The sequence below is a fragment of the Rhinatrema bivittatum genome, chromosome 3 (assembly GCF_901001135.1).
Source record: "Rhinatrema bivittatum chromosome 3, aRhiBiv1.1, whole genome shotgun sequence".
NCBI classification, from domain to species: Eukaryota; Metazoa; Chordata; class Amphibia; order Gymnophiona; family Rhinatrematidae; genus Rhinatrema; species Rhinatrema bivittatum.
Genome location: NC_042617.1, coordinates 6,124,178 through 6,139,909, shown reverse-complemented (window position 1 = coordinate 6,139,909; position 15,732 = coordinate 6,124,178). Strand labels below are relative to the sequence as shown.

The 15,732-nt window shown below is 44.9% G+C and overlaps 1 protein-coding gene across 2 annotated transcripts in view; it reads left to right on the top strand.

Annotated features, from left to right (window-relative positions):
* Window positions 1-2,788: 2,788 nt before the first annotated feature.
* Window positions 2,789-15,732, top strand: part of TJAP1 (tight junction associated protein 1) — a 248,742-nt gene continuing 235,798 nt past the window's right edge. For both annotated transcript variants that reach the window (XM_029592852.1, XM_029592844.1), the window contains exon 1: window positions 2,789-2,970. The gene's annotated coding sequence lies outside the window, so the exon portion shown is untranslated. The remainder of the gene's footprint in view (window positions 2,971-15,732) is intronic.

Here is a 15,732-nt window from a genome sequence, read left to right as displayed (position 1 = left end):
CTGTCAGGGACTGTCTCCTGGTTTCATAGAAACATAGAAATGACGGCAGAAGAAGACCGAATGGCCCATCCAGTCTGCCCAGCAAGCCTCACACATTTTTTCTCTCATTCTTATCTGTTACTCTTAGCTCCTTGTTCTATTCCCCTTCCACCCCCACCATTAATGTAGGGAGCGGTGATGGAGCTGCATCCAAGTGAAATATCTAGCTTGATTAGTTAGGGGTAGTAGGGGTAGTAACTGCCGCGATAAGCAAGCTACAGTATCTCAGTTTCTCTCCTGTCAGAGACTGTCTCTTGCTTTCAGGACAGTTTCTCAGTCTCTCTCCTGTCACAGACTATCTCCTGGTTTCAGAACTGTCTCTTGGTCTCTCCTGTCAGGGACTATCTCTGTCTTTCTCCTGGCAGGGATTGTCTCTTGGTTTCAGGACTGTCGCTCATTTCTCTCCTGTTAGGGACTGTCTCCTTGTTTCAGGACTGTCTCTCAGTCTCTCTCCTTTCAGGGACTGTCTCTTAGTCTCTCTCCTGTCATGGACTGTCTCTTGGGCTCTCTCCTGGCAGGGATTATCTCCTTTTCAGACTGTCTCTCGGTCTCTCCTGTGTCAAGGACTATTGGTTTCAGGACTGTCTCCTGGCAGGGATTCTCTCTTGGTTTCGGGACTGTCTCGGTCTCTCCTGTCAGGGACTGTCTCTGTCTTTCTCTTGGCAGGGATTGTCTCTTGGATTCGGGACTGTCTCTTGGTCTCTCTCCTGCAAAGATTGTCTCCTTTTCAGACTGTCTCTCGATCTCTCCTGTCAGGGACTGTCTCTGTCTTTCTCCTGGCAGGGATTGTCTCTTGGTTTCAGGACTGTCTCTTGGTCTATCTCCTTTCAGGGACTGTCTCTTAGTCTCTCTCCTGTCAGGGACTGTCTCTTGGTCTCTCTCCTGGCAGGGATTGTCTCCTTTTCAGACTGTCTCTCAATCTCTCCTGTCATGGACTGTCTCTTGGTTTTGGGACTGTCTCTGCCTTTCTCCTGGCAGGGATTGTCTCTTGTTTCGGGACTGTCTCTCGGTCTCTCTCCTGACAGAGAGTATATCTTGGTCTCCCTCCTGGCAGGGACTGTCTCTTGGTTTCAGGACTGTCTCTCGGTCTCCCTCCTGGCAGGGACTGTCTCTTGGTTTCGGGACTGTCTCTTGGTCTCCCTCCTGGCAGGGACTGTCTCTTGGTTTCGGGACTGTCTCTCGGTCTCCCTCCTGGCAGGGACTGTCTCTTGGTTTCAGGTCTGTCTCTCGGTCTCCCTCCTGGCAGGGATGCATATCCAGCATAGCTCCCTGCTTCAACGGCAGGGGAGAAGAAAAACAACCAATAAGGGCTGTATAACATAGTCTGGGTAAAACAAATAAGCATGGGTGTAGCTTGCTTATTGCAGCGGTTACTACCCCTACTACCCCTAACTAATCAAGCTAGATATTTCACTTGGATGCAGCTCCATCACTGCTCTCTACATTAATGGTGGGGGTGGAAGGGAAATAGAACCAAGAGTTAAGAGTAAATGATAAGTATGAGAGAAAAAATGTGTGAAGCTTGCTGGGCAGACTGGATGGGCCGTTTGGTCTTCTTCTGCCGTCATTTCTATGTTTCTATGTTCTATGACTGTCTCCTTGTTTCAGATCTGTCTCTCGGTCTCTCTCCTGGCAGGGACTGTCTCCTTGTTTCAGGTCTGTCTCTCGGTCTCCCTCCTGGCAGGGACTGTCTCTTGGTTTCAGGTCTGTCTCTCGGTCTCTCTCCTGGCAGGGACTGTCTCTTGGTTTCAGGACTGTCTCTCGGTCTCCCTCCTGGCAGGGATTGTCTCTTGGTTTCAGGACTGTCTCTCGGTCTCCCTCCTGGCAGGGACTGACTCTTGGTTTCAGGTCTGTCTCTCGGTCTCCCTCCTGGCAGGGACTGTCTCCTTGTTTCAGATCTGTCTCTCGGTCTCTCTCCTGGCAGGGACTGTCTCCTTGTTTCAGGTCTGTCTCTCGGTCTTCCTCCTGGCAGGGACTGTCTCTTGGTTTCAGGTCTGTCTCTCGGTCTCTCTCCTGGCAGGGACTGTCTCTTGGTTTCAGGACTGTCTCTCGGTTCCTCTCCTGGCAGGGACTGTCTCTTGGTTTCAGGTCTGTCTCTCGGTCTCTCTCCTGGCAGGGACTGTCTCTTGGTTTCAGGACTGTCTCTCGGTCCCTCTCCTGGCAGGGACTGTCTCTTGGTTTCAGGACTGTCTCTCGGTCTCCCTCCTGGCAGGGACTGTCTCTTGGTTTCAGATCTGTCTCTCGGTCTCTCTCCTGGCAGGGACTGTCTCTTGGTTTCAGATCTGTCTCTCGGTCTCTCTCCTGGCAGGGACTGTCTCTTGGTTTCAGATCTGTCTCTCGGTCTCTCTCCTGGCAGGGACTGTCTCTTGGTTTCAGGTCTGTCTCTCGGTCTCTCTCCTGGCAGGGACTGTCTCTTGGTTTCAGGACTGTCTCTCGGTCCCTCTCCTGGCAGGGACTGTCTCTTGGTTTCAGGACTGTCTCTCGGTCTCCCTCCTGGCAGGGACTGTCTCTTGGTTTCAGGTCTGTCTCTCGGTCTCTCTCCTGGCAGGGACTGTCTCTTGGTTTCATGTCTGTCTCTGTCTCTCCCCGCTGCCGCCGCCGTTGCGGCTGCAGCTCCTCCTCCTCGAGTCGCTCTGGTAGGCTGGAGCCGCGCGCGCGCGCGCCCGCCCGCCGTGGACGCCACCAGCCCGGCGCGTTCTCCCTTCTGATGACGTCAGGTCGCCCCGTGCGTGGGGACTCCGGAGGATTTCCCGGCCGGCACCGCGGGAACATGGCGGCGTAGGAGGAGCGGGAAGCCGGGAGAAAGTTTGTGAGGGGGACGGCGGCGGCAGAGAGGGACGGAGGTGCCGGAAACTTTTCCCGGGCGTGCCCGCCAGCCCCTGGCGATGGTTCGCCCTGGGCCACTGCTGAAGCGGCCGAGGAGCGCAGCAGGTAAGGCGCGAGGCTCCCTCCTCAGCTTTACCTCCAGTGTATGCATCGCCTGGGGCGCGATTTGCAATAAGAGATTCCCCATAAAAAAAGGGCCCAAGAAATGCAGAAATCCTAAAACCTAGCGAAAGAGTGCAAACCTCACTCAGGATTAGAATGGTGCAGGAGCTGTGTGCACAAAAGTAATGCGATGCACCGCTTTAGGGGATTACATAAAACCTCTGCTAAATAAATCTGCCCTTAAGGGAGAGTTGAACTGCTTTGGACAGGTTGCCACCTCCAATGGAAGGGCGAGCTGTTCCAGGCCTCAGGGGCAGCCGCAGAGCAGGCTCCTTGTGTAGCACACAAGGTCCGCTCGCACCTCTGTCCAGGAGACCGCTGAGGATCTGACAGCACGGGCGGCCACGGCATCTTCAATCAGGAATTTACCCAAGAAAACGAGGCCACTTTTGAAGACTGTACCCCATCACTACTATTCTGAAAAACATACATAAGATGTGCCATACTGGGACATCAAACCCAACATCCTGCCTCGAACAGCAGCCAGTCCAAGTCACAAGTACTTGGCAAGTACTCAAACATTAAATAGATCCTACACTACTATACTATTCCTTATTGATTAATAGCAGTTTATGAATTTCTCCTCTAGGAACTTATCCAAAACATTTTTAAACCCAGCTACTTTCAGACCCCTGGATGCCGAACAAGGATTACCATAAGAACATGCCATACTAGGTCAGACCAAGGGTCATCAAGCCCAGCATCCTGTTTCCAACAGTGGCCAAAACCAGGCCACAAGAACCTGGCAAGTACCCAAAAACTAAGTCTATTCCATGTAACCATTGCTAATGGCAGTGGCTATTCTCTAAGTCAACTTAATAGCAGGTAATGGACTTCTCCAAGAACTTATCCAATCCTTTTTTAAACACAGCTATACTAACTGCACTAACCACATCCTCTGGCAACAAATTCCAGAGTTTAATTGTGCGTTGAGTAAAAAAGAACTTTCTCAGATTAGTTTTAAATGTGCCCCATGCTAACTTCATGGAGTGCCCCATGCTAACTTCATGGAGTGCCCCCTAGTCTTTCTACTATCCGAAAGAGTAAATAACCGATTCACATCTACCCGTTCTAGACCTCTCATGATTTTAAACACCTCTATCATATCCCCCCTCAGCCGTCTCTTCTCCAAGCTGAAAAGTCCTAATGTCTTTAGTCTTTCCTCATAGGGGAGCTGTTCCATTCCCCTTTATCATTTTGGTAGCCCTTCTCTGTACCTTCTCCATCGCAATTATATCTTTTTTGAGATGCGGCGACCAGAATTGTACACAGCATTCAAGGTGCGGTCTCACCATGGAGCGATACAGAGGCATTATGACATTTTCTGTTTTATTCACCATTCCCTTTCTAATAATTCCCAACATTCTGTTTGCTTTTTTGACTGCCGCAGCACACTGAGCCGATGATTTCAATGTGTTATCCACTATGACACCTAGATCTCTTTCTTGGGTAGTAGCACCTAATATGGAACCCAACATCGTGTAATTATAGCATGGGTTATTTTTCCCTATATGCATCACCTTGCACTTATCCACATTAAATTTCATCTGCAATTTTGATGCCCAATTTTCCAGTCTCACAAGGTCTTCCTGCAATTTATCACAATCTGCTTGTGATTTAACTACAGGCGCACCGTTACTGTATCAGCCTGAGTGTTAGTAATGGTTCCAGTTGGGGTAATGTTCTCAGCTTGGGGTATCCCCTTTTAATTAATTTGCTTCTGTGCTTTCTCATGGATCTGCATTTCTCTTCACGCTGCATTTCTGCAGGGGAGCCACAGCTGATTTACACTGCCGTCTCTACTCTGCTTCATCAAGTCCCAGATTAAAGGTGGCCAATCACCTGTTCTGGATTATTCCGACAGAAACCAAGACCTGAGTAAGAAACACAACAAGAAAGTATTGAATTACTAAAGTTCAAAACCTGTGAGCATTCGTGTCAGTCGTTAATGGTGGGCACTGCTGCTTACAAGTTTCAGACTCGGGCGCATTCATCTCCTTTGTGCCTGTTCCTTGCTGTGCTGCTTCAGGATCGCGCACTCCTCCTCTTCCATACAGAGCAGGAGGATGAGGTTGCATTGGGGAGCAGAGTGGCCGTTCTCTGCTTTTTCTGCCTCAGACTCAAGCTCTCTCCTCTTCCCTGCAGGCTGCCTGGAGGGGAAGAGCTGGAGCAGAGCACCCCTGATTCTCTGCCTCTTAAGTCTGAAAAGAAGAGCGGGAGCTTCGTTCCAACCTGTTCCCCCCCCCCCACAAATTAAGCCCTGCAAACAGCTCCTAGTTTGTAGAATCCGGATTTAATGATGGCCTTGATTTGAGATTGAAAAGAGAGCCTGGAATCAATCCAGACACCAAGGTTTTTCACATTTATTTATTTTATTTATTTGTTTTTATATACCGATGTTCGATCTGGCATATCACAACGGTTTACATTTCAACAGTGTTCAATAAGAGTTAGGCTTCTTATTTTACATTGAAACTTTGTATTATCTGTAACAATATAATTTAGGTTAAAACTAGTAGCAACGACATAGCTTATAATCAGGCAAGAGTAACAAGTAACCAGTGACAGGTAACAAGTAATAGTGGCAACAGCATGGCTTAGGTTCATAAAAGAGTAACAGGAATTTTAACAGTTTGATTTAGGGTAGTATATACAAATTTTATAAATAGATTCAATGGATGGAATAGACTCAATGAGTAACATTGGTGGGATATGAAGGGTTATTGCGATGATTGATGGTCGTGTTAATAGCGAGTTAGGGGGTGAAAGGGGAGGCATTGTCTATGCAAATATAGTGGGGTGCAGCTTGTGGCGAATAGGAGGAAAGAGAGAGGAGGTGGTGGTATAGAAAGGGGGTGGAGAGGAGGATCAGTGGGGGGTGGGGATTGGAGCAGAGAGGTTGGTAGAGGAGGATTAGGTAACTGACGGGAATGCTTTTTTGAAGAGCCATGTTTTGAGGTTCTTTTTTTGAAGGAATGAGTTGTGGGGGTCCAGTCTTAGTTGAGACGGTAGGCTGTTCCAGAGGGAGGGACCTACTATCCTTAGAGCGCAATCCCGTGCTGTGGTCAGCTGTGCCATTTTTGGTGAGGGTATTGGGATGAGCCCAGTGTAGGTGCATTGGAGGTTTCTTTGAGGAATGTGGAAATGGAAGGCCATGCTCAGCCAGTCAGACTTGTCGTGGTGTAGTGCTTTGTGGATGAGAGTTGGCACTTTGTATTGTATTCTGTGTGGGGTGGCTAGACAGGGTAGGTTTTTGAGTATTGGTGAGATATGATCAGATCTTTTGGAGTTTGTGAGTGATCTTGCCGCAGCAGTCTGAGGGAGATGGACGGGAGGCCTAGCAGGAGGGCATTGCAGTAGTCAAGTTTGGAGAACAGTAGCGCTTGAAGAACAGTTCGGTAGTCATGGGTGTAGAGAAGCGGTTTGACTTTTTTTTTAGAATCTGAAGTTTGAAGAAACCATCTTTTATTTTTGAGTTTCAGGTTTAGATCATTATCTATGATGACGCCTAGGTCTTTGATTAGGGGGCTATTTTATTTTCAAACTCTGATGTTGAGTGGTTGAGGCTGAGCGCTGTGCTGGATTTGTTAGTTATATGTAGGATTTCGGTTTTCTTATGGTTGAGGTAGAGTGATATATGTGAAAGTAATTGGGTTATCTTCTGGAGATGTGTGTCCCAGAGTTTTAGGGTGTTTGCAAATGGTCTCTTTTAGAGGCAGCAGGATTTGAACATCGTCTGCGTATATGAAATAGGATAGGTTTAGTTCGGACAGTAGTGTGCAAAGGGGTATTTATTTATTTATAACTTTTTCTATACCGAAGTTCAGGTAACAGACTTACTTATCACTCCGGTTTACATTGCAACAGATATTAAACAATGACAACAGGTGTCTTACAGAGAACAGGGAAAGAACAACTTGGATAACATAAATGGGAACAAGAACATTACAAACTATTAATGCGAAACAAGCCCATGGAGAGGGAGATTAGCTATTGGTGTCTACATCAGGATGTAGGCATGTAGGTGTTGAAGAGGGTTGATGAGAGAGATGAGCCTTGAGGTACACTATGTGGAAGGGGAATTTGCTTGGATTCTGATGCATTCAGTATGACTTTGTAGGATCGGTTTGATAGGTATGACTTAAACCATTTGAGTGTGGTGTTGCATTGGCCAATTTCACTTAGTCTGTTTAGTAGTGTTTCATGGTTGAAGGTGTCAAAGGTGGCCGAGATGTCTAGGAGGATCAGCAGGTAGGAATGGCCGCTGTTGAGGCCTTTGAGGATGGAGACGGTGAGGGTGAGGAGTAGCGTTTCTGTGCTGAAGAGTTTTCTGAAGCCGTGTTGTGATGGAGATAGTATATTCTGGTTTTCCAGGTGTTTGGTGAGTTGTTGGTTGACAATTTTTTCAAGGACCTTGGCTATAAAAAGAAGGCTGGAGATGGGTCTGTAGTTTGATGGGTCGGACTTGTCGAGATGGGGTTTTTTGATGGTTGGCTTCATGATTGTGCATTTGACAGTGTCTGGGAAGGTGCCCTTTTCAAGAGAGAGCCTCACAAATCTGCTTCACGTTTTTGAAGGAGTTAATAAACATGTGGATAAAGGTGAACCGGTAGATATAGTATACTTGGATTTTCAGAAGGCGTTTGACAAAGTTTCTCATGAGAGGCTTCTAGGAAAAGTAAAAAGTCATGGGATAGGTGGTGATGTCCTTTCGTGGATTGCAAACTGGCTAAAAGACAGGAAACAGAGAGTAGGATTAAATGGGCAATTTTCTCAGTGGAAGGGAGTGGACAGTGGAGTGCCTCAGGGATCTGTATTGGGACCCTTACTGTTCAATATATTTATAAATGATCTGGAAAGAAATACGACGAGTGAGATAATCAAATTTGCAGATGACACAAAATTGTTCAGAGTAGTTAAATCACAAGCAGATTGTGATAAATTGCAGGAAGACCTTGTGAGACTGGAAAATTGGGCATCCAAATGGCAAATTAAATTTAATGTGGATAAGTGCAAGGTGATGCATATAGGGAAAAATAACCCATGCTATAATTACACAATGTTGGGTTCCATATTAGGTGCTACAACCCAAGAAAGAGATCTAGGTGTCACAGTGGATAACACATTGAAATCGAAGGCTCAGTGTGGCTGCGGCAGTCAAAAAAGCAAACAGTATGTTGGGAATTATTAGAAAGGGAATGGTGAATAAAACGGAAAATGTCATAATGCCTCTGTATCGCTCCATGGTGAGACCGCACCTTGAATACTGTGCACAATTCTGGTCGCCGCATCTCAAAAAAGATATAATTGTATTTTTAAACAATGTCCAAGCCTGTTGAACACTTTTAACCTTTGCAGCTGCACCTTTCAGTTTTTTTCTAACTATTTTCCTCATTTTATCAAAGTTTCCCTTTTGAAAGTTTAGTGTTAGAGCTGCAGATTTCCTTATTGTCCCCCTTCCAGTTATTAGTTTAAATTTGATCATGTTATGATCACTATTGCCAAGTGGCCCCACTACCATCATTACCTCTCTCACCAAATCCTGCATTCCACTAAGAATTAAATCTAAAATAGCTCCCTCTCTTGTTGGGTCCTGAACCAGTTGCTCAATGAAGCAGTCATTTATTACATCCAGGAACTTTATGTCTCTAGCAAGTCCTGATGTTACATTTACCCAGTCAATATTGGGGTAATTGAAATCTCCCTTTATTATTGTACTGCCAAATTGGTTTGCTTCCCTGATTTCTCTTAGGATTTGGAAGTCCTTGCCTCTTTGAATCAGGCTGGCCCTTGACCAGAAAACGATTAAAAACCTTGCTGTTTGAGGCAGCTTTTGCTCCAGTCTTTCAGATTAATTATTGGTAAATGCATTATCTGAAGCTTTGAAGCCTTAGGTCAGATCCTGACGTCTGTAGTTTTCTGGACAACAGAAAACCCCAATTTATCTGAACAGGACATCCTGACCAAATATCACTAAGAAGCAAGCCACTTGACTCCACTCTGCTGGTGCCTCTCCCCGCCTACCACTGGGACACCATATACCTCTTTCTGGAGATGTTTCCAATGCAAGGAGCATTAGTCCATAATACCTACTAATACAGGCCCTGACTCACCCTGCATGAGTGCCACGTTTACCGTTTATAATCCTCCTCACTTGCTGTGTTACTCCCTGTTCCCTCTCCTCTGTCAGACACAAGGGAGCCTGCTTTTTCCATCGCTGGTCCAACATTCTGGAAATCCTTGTCTGAACAACTTAGATTTACTCATTGCACCAAGAAAGCCCATGTTTTTCAGCTGGCCTTTGACCTTTAGCAACCATACAGATCCCTGATCTTAGGGCAGGCCAGGTTATAAATGTATGACTATGGCTGTAGTTTTGTGCATTTATAGTGCTGAGCACTCTTTTGTCTTTTTATGTAATATTTTTTTACATATGGATTGATGTTAACTGCTTTGAACTTTGTCTGGGTGGTATAGAAATCTTTTAAAATAAATGCATTCTCCTTTATCTCCCGGCTGCTGCATTGTACCTAGTTATTTAACAAAACGTAACTGCCCTTTTTATTGCACAGCTGGATTTATTGATGATAAATCCAGCTGTGCCACATGCTTTGACCATGTTCTTTGGTAACAAATTCCGTAGTTTCATTGTGCATTGAGTGAAAAAGAAATCTTTCTCCAATTTGTTTTAAATCTGCCAGCTGCTGTGGCAGTGATGTAAGCGTTTACCTACGCAGTATTAGAAATGCTTGCTTGAGTCATCCTGCTAGTTCAGTAGCAGCGCTGCCATGTGTGAGAGAGCTGGGTTTGATTTCCCAGCCTGCTTTTTGCTGCTTGGGGTGGCTGGGGAAGGTTCTTCTAGTCACTCTGTAGAGCTGACACTTCAGGCTGCACATGTTGTGGCTGGCACTGCAGTGCGAAGTCTCTGGCCGAGGATTGTCACCGGTGATGCCTGAGACAAAAGAGGGTTAAAATAGGATAAGCTTGATTAACTGCAGCTACTTAGACAGAAATAGAATATGATGGAAGATAAAGGCTGCAAGTCCTCTCTAGTTTTTACCTAGCTTCCCTTTCCGGTGCATTGCCATAGACCTTACTTCCCTTGATTTCTGGCGTTCGCTTCCCAGCAGTTATGGGCCATCTGTACTTACCACTTCCCCTAACATACAGGCCAATTAAAAAAAAACCAAAAACAAACTCCATGGGACAGCCGGCGCTCTGTGTTTAGCGCCCGCTCTCCCGACGCGCGCCCAGGCACCTGTCCTGGGCGCTTGATTCTTTATTTAAATTAAGGCCCACACTAATATGGAGGCACTAGGGACACTAGCGCATCCCAGCGCCTCCTTATTGGCGGAAGCAGCGGCTGTCAGCGGGTTTGACAGCCGACGCTTAATTTTACCGGTGTTGGTTGTGGAAACCCTCTGACAGCCATGGGTTTGGAAAACGGATGCCGTTTTTTTTAAGTTTTTTCTGCTTTTTCTGTGCACTTTCCCGGTGTTGTCCATGATTAACGCCAGCCTTTGGGCAGGCGTTAATTTCTGAGAGTAAAACGTGCGGCTTGGCTGCACGTTTTACTTTCAGTATCCCATGGGAATAACTCATAGGCTCATCAACATGCATTTGCATGTGATGAGTGCTATTAGTTTCGGGGGGGTTGGCTGGCCGTTTTCAATGCGCTATTACCCCTTACAGTATAAGGGATAATAATAATAGCGCGTGTAAAATGTGCAGTCAGACGAGGGTGAATGGTGCGCTGGGCTGAGCTCACCGTTCTGTGTCGGCCTGCCAGTGAATAGCAGCATAGCAGTTGGCCCATTCACTCTGTCCAGTTCAAATTCTTCGTCTTTGGTTTTCTGCTACTTTGGGTAGGTGCTCATGCAACTTCCTGTATGCAAAACACCATCTCCCCCTATCCCCGTTTCTTACTGTTCTCTCAGCCTTTTTCCTAACACTTACCTCCATATCTGTGCCAAGCCTGCCCAAAATCCTATTACAGTGCTGGCAGCCTCCACTTCCACTGGTAGGGCCATTTCAAGCCTTGCCTATCGGTTTGCTTCTTACAAGACCGGAGCGTTGAAAGGCGCCAAGCCAGCAGGCGCTCATGAAGGGGAGGGCTACCCACCAGTGCTGAACACCTTGGAACATCTAAAAGACAAAAAAAAATGGAAACAACTGCCTTTGAAACTGAGAAGAGAATACTGTGGGGAAAGCCATGACTGAGAGACCCGCCCGCTCCCCCGACGTCCTAGCAATCGGAGCCGGACCGTTGAAAGGCGCCAAGCCAGCACTCCCCTTCGTGCACCCCTTAGTGTTAACCATTCCCTTGTTTTCATCTCCCTTGTTAACAATTTCCATGTTTATTATTGTTCAATGTATTGAGAAAGGAAACGCCCGATTTCCTGCAGTTTTTGTTGGAATGTAAACCGATGTGATATGTAAAACCGAAGACCGGTATATAAAAATAAATAAATAAGACCGGCGCCTAGGCCCACTTTCATGTCTTGTCTTATGATGTTTGTCAAGTGGGAGGATCATTTAGTCCAGCTTAGAAGATATCTGACTTTTTTTTTTTTCTTCCATTTGATCTTGTTTGATTTTTAATGTTATATTTTTTATTTTATTTTAATTTTTTCTTACTGCATTAGAAATGTTATTGTTAAAATGTTACAGTACTTTATTATTTTTATTTACTTATTCTTAGAAATGTTTTGTTTTCTTTTTGTTAACTACTATGATAGTTTATAAACTGGCGGGCGGTCAGTGAAGTCAAATAACTGTTGCACTGTGCATGTGAATCCCACTGCTTATCCATTTCTCTGGGTAGACGAACATGCAAGATCTTTATCTTTATCCCATACTTCGTACTTGAGGCCACCTCCTACTGATGTCTTACCACCAAGCTTTTGTTTCCCCTCTCTTATCTATTAAGATGTATAACATACAGAATATCAAAACACAGATGAGAGCCGGGGTAACTCTAAAACCTCAAGTATGTAATAAAAAAAGGGGACTCAAGAATGAAAAATAAAACATAAATTTGGTCAGCTGTAACATCAATTAAAGTATCCGTTAAAAGGTGTCAGCAAGCCTGCCTGTGTGTCCTGCTGTGGTAGGCAAGGATCACCCGGTCAGTTCGATTAGGACCCTTAAGAGTTACTGTTTTTTTAGAACATTTTTTTGGAAAGCATTTAAAAATGTATAGTCACAGCAGTCTAAATGCAAATAATCCAACAAGCCCAGCACGGCCAGTATTTCGTTGTAAAAGCTTCTTCAGGGGTTAGATAACTCTTTAAACCACTATCAGACTGTTGTCTGCAACATGACGGAAACAGATATTAGAAAAACAGATATGATTTGATATTTTTTCAAGAATGTCGGCATATAAAAATTTTAAATAAATAAACAATAAATAAATAAATAAATACATTGCTATCAGAATATGAAAAGATACTTATTTGTGAGCCAAAAAATATGTTCTCAGGACCCAAAGGTCTCGGCAGTGTGTCATAAAAGAAACTGAGGGCGAACCATGTTGTCTTGAAATGTCAGCAATGAATGTAGCCACGTCTAAAATCTGAAGTCCACTGGAAAGAATTAATGGAGTAACGATTTTGGGAGACATAATAATTCGGCTTAGCCCAACTCAGCCTAGAAAAGCACTTGGATCTAATTCAGCGTTCAAATCCCCTGGAGTTACAGACGCAAGTTTGTGTATCCAATGTTGTTCTAAATGCAAGAAGTTACAATAAAAATCACCCCTGCACCAATGAACAGGCAATTAGTTGATGACTTAAAAACACAGATCGTTAAAGCAGTGATTCACTTCCTCACAGTGGGTGACCAAAAGTGCATTTAAATGATGGTGAGCTGGTCTTGACCGGTGCTTGATCATTCTTGTTTTGATCATACGCATAGTCTTTCCTACATACAGTTGCTTGCAGGGGCATTTCATCAGATGACCACAGTTGATGTACAGGAAGTAACATCTGAATGTGATTCTATAATTAACAGGAACCACCATCACACATGATGTATTCATGGATACCTGACAAACTGAACAGCTGCCGCATGGGCGATACGAGCCAACAGGGGGATCCCCCTGTTGGCCAACTGCTTAGAGAAGTCCGATTGTACTAGCAAATCTCTTAAATTACTTCCTCTGGTGTATGCAGTCCGGGAAGGATCTATAAAGATTTCATGGATTTACAAAATCCTCCAATTACGCAGAATTGAGGCTCTAATGGCATGAGCCTGGCGGGAAAACAATAACTCACAGATGCTACGTACTGCATCTTCTGGTATACGTGGAAGGAATAGCCACTCACGATGGCTGTTTGACTCTCCAAAAAGCCTTGTGTGTACACGATTTGGAGTATCCCCTAGCCAAGAATCTGTCATTCAATGCCTTGGCTTGGGTTTGGTGTTGTTAATGGGTGAACATACCTGGCAAAGCCCCAAAAACTGGCTCACCGGTAAGCTCTTTTTTAGCGTCCTTTCGTGGATTACAAACTGGCTAAAAGACAGGAAACAGAGTAGGATTAAATGGTCAATTTTCTCAGTGGAAAAGGGTAAACAGTGGAGTGCCTCAGGGATCTGTATTGGGACCCTTACTTTTCAATATATTTATAAATGATCTGGAAAGAAATGAGTGAGATAATCAAATTTGCAGATGATACAAAATTGTTCAGAGTAGTTAAATCACAAGCAGATTGTGATAAATTGCAGGAAGACCTTGTGAGACTGGAAAATTGGGCATCCAAATGGCAGATGAAATTTAATGTGGATAAGTGCAAGGTGATGCATATAGGGAAAAATAACCCTTGCTATAGTTACACAATGTTAGGTTCCATATTAGGTGCTACAACCCAAGAAAGAGATCTAGGCGTCATAGTGGATAACACATTGAAATCGTCGGTTCAGTGTTCTGCGGCAGTCAAAAAAGCAAACAATGTTGGGAATTATTAGAAAGGGAGTGGTGAATAAAACGGAAAATGACATAATGCCTCTGTATCGCTCCATGGTGAGACCGCACCTTGAATACTGTGTACAAATCAGTTGCCGAATCTCAAAAAAGATATAATTGCGATGGAGAAGGTACAGAGAAGGGCAACCAAAATGATAAAGGGGATGGAACAGCTCCCCTATGAGGAAAGACTAAAGAGGTTAGGACTTTTCAGCTTGGAGAAGAGACGACTGAGGGGGGGATATGATAGAGGTGTTTAAGATCATGAGAGGTCTAAAACAGGTAGATGTGAATCGGTTATTTACTCTTTTGGATAATAGAAAGACTAGGGGGCACTCCATGAAGTTAGCATGGGGCACATTTAAAACTAATCGGAGAAAGTTCTTTTTCACTCAACGCACAATTAAACTCTGGAATTTGTTGCCAGAGGATGTGGTTAGTGCAGTTAGTGTAGCTGGGTTTAAAAAAGGATTGGATAGGTTCTTGGAGGAGAAGTCCATTACCTGCTATTAAGTTCACTTAGAGAATAGCCACTGCCATTAGTAATGGTTACATGGAATAGACTTAGTGTTTGGGTACTTGCCAGGTTCTTTTGGCCTGGATTGGCCTCTGTTGGATACAGGATGCTGGGCTTGATGGACCCTTGGTCTGACCCAGTAATCTAGGTGACTAAGAGTAGTAACATGAATGGCGGTGTCCTCTAGTAATGGGTGAACGTAAGCTGCTTTGGTTACCAGTGCTCTGTGCCTGTAGTGCCACTAGGGTCATACTTCCACTATCCCTTCAGTTCTTGCAGCTAAGCATCCTCTATCCTTAGCAGCTTGCTTTGGATCTTGCAGAACAGAATTCTATTGTTTAACAGGTTTTTATCCTTATGGCATCCATCTCTTCCCTCGGGTCTTTGTGAAGATTTTAATTGACTGAAACATGAAACCTCCTCTTCAGTTCCCTTTGTTTCTCTGTCCATTGACTTCTTTTGGAGATTAGTGTTTCCCTCATGTACCCTGAGGACTCTCCTTAGATTAGAAAAGACATTGATGCTGACTTAGAACCCAATGCAAGTGCCACCCTGCCATTGTGGCGCTGTGATGTGGCTGTTCTCCCTGGAATGGGAGGGGCATTTGGCATTAGATTTTGTAGTGTAATTACCAGCAAAAGGGACTGGGTTTTTCTTCAGTCCCATACAGTACTCTGGAGTAACGGTGCTGTGTTTGTCAGCCCTGTCACAAGTGACTTTACCCACACGAGCCAATTGGATGCCAGTGCATGATATGTTTCATGATTTGGCCTGCCCCGGCGATGCACAGCTAAAAGGTGCCATATTATTCTGCATACAATAGATTACAATAACAGATTCTTGGATGTGGACAAGCTCCATGCAGTGCCATGACTAGAAGGGGATCTATGTCCTCTGCTATCTCTGTAGCTCTTCCTATTCCTTCTCAGTTCCTTCTCATGTACTCTGTGGTGTCTCTTACCTTCACCTGCAGTAATTCTCAGGAATAGGTGACAAAGAACCAGAAAGTAGCATGGCAAGTGCATGGGGGCAAACGGGTGAAATAAACCCAAGTCCAATGGCTTTTTTTTTTTTTTTTATGGAGTTAAAATAATGTAAACATCACAGAACAGCTACATTTCCCCTTTAAAATGGTCTTAGGGCATACACCTTGCTTGGTGGTGGAGTGAGAGGAATGTGAGGTGCCAGCTTGCCTGGACGACAGAGGCTGAAGCTGCTGCTGCCG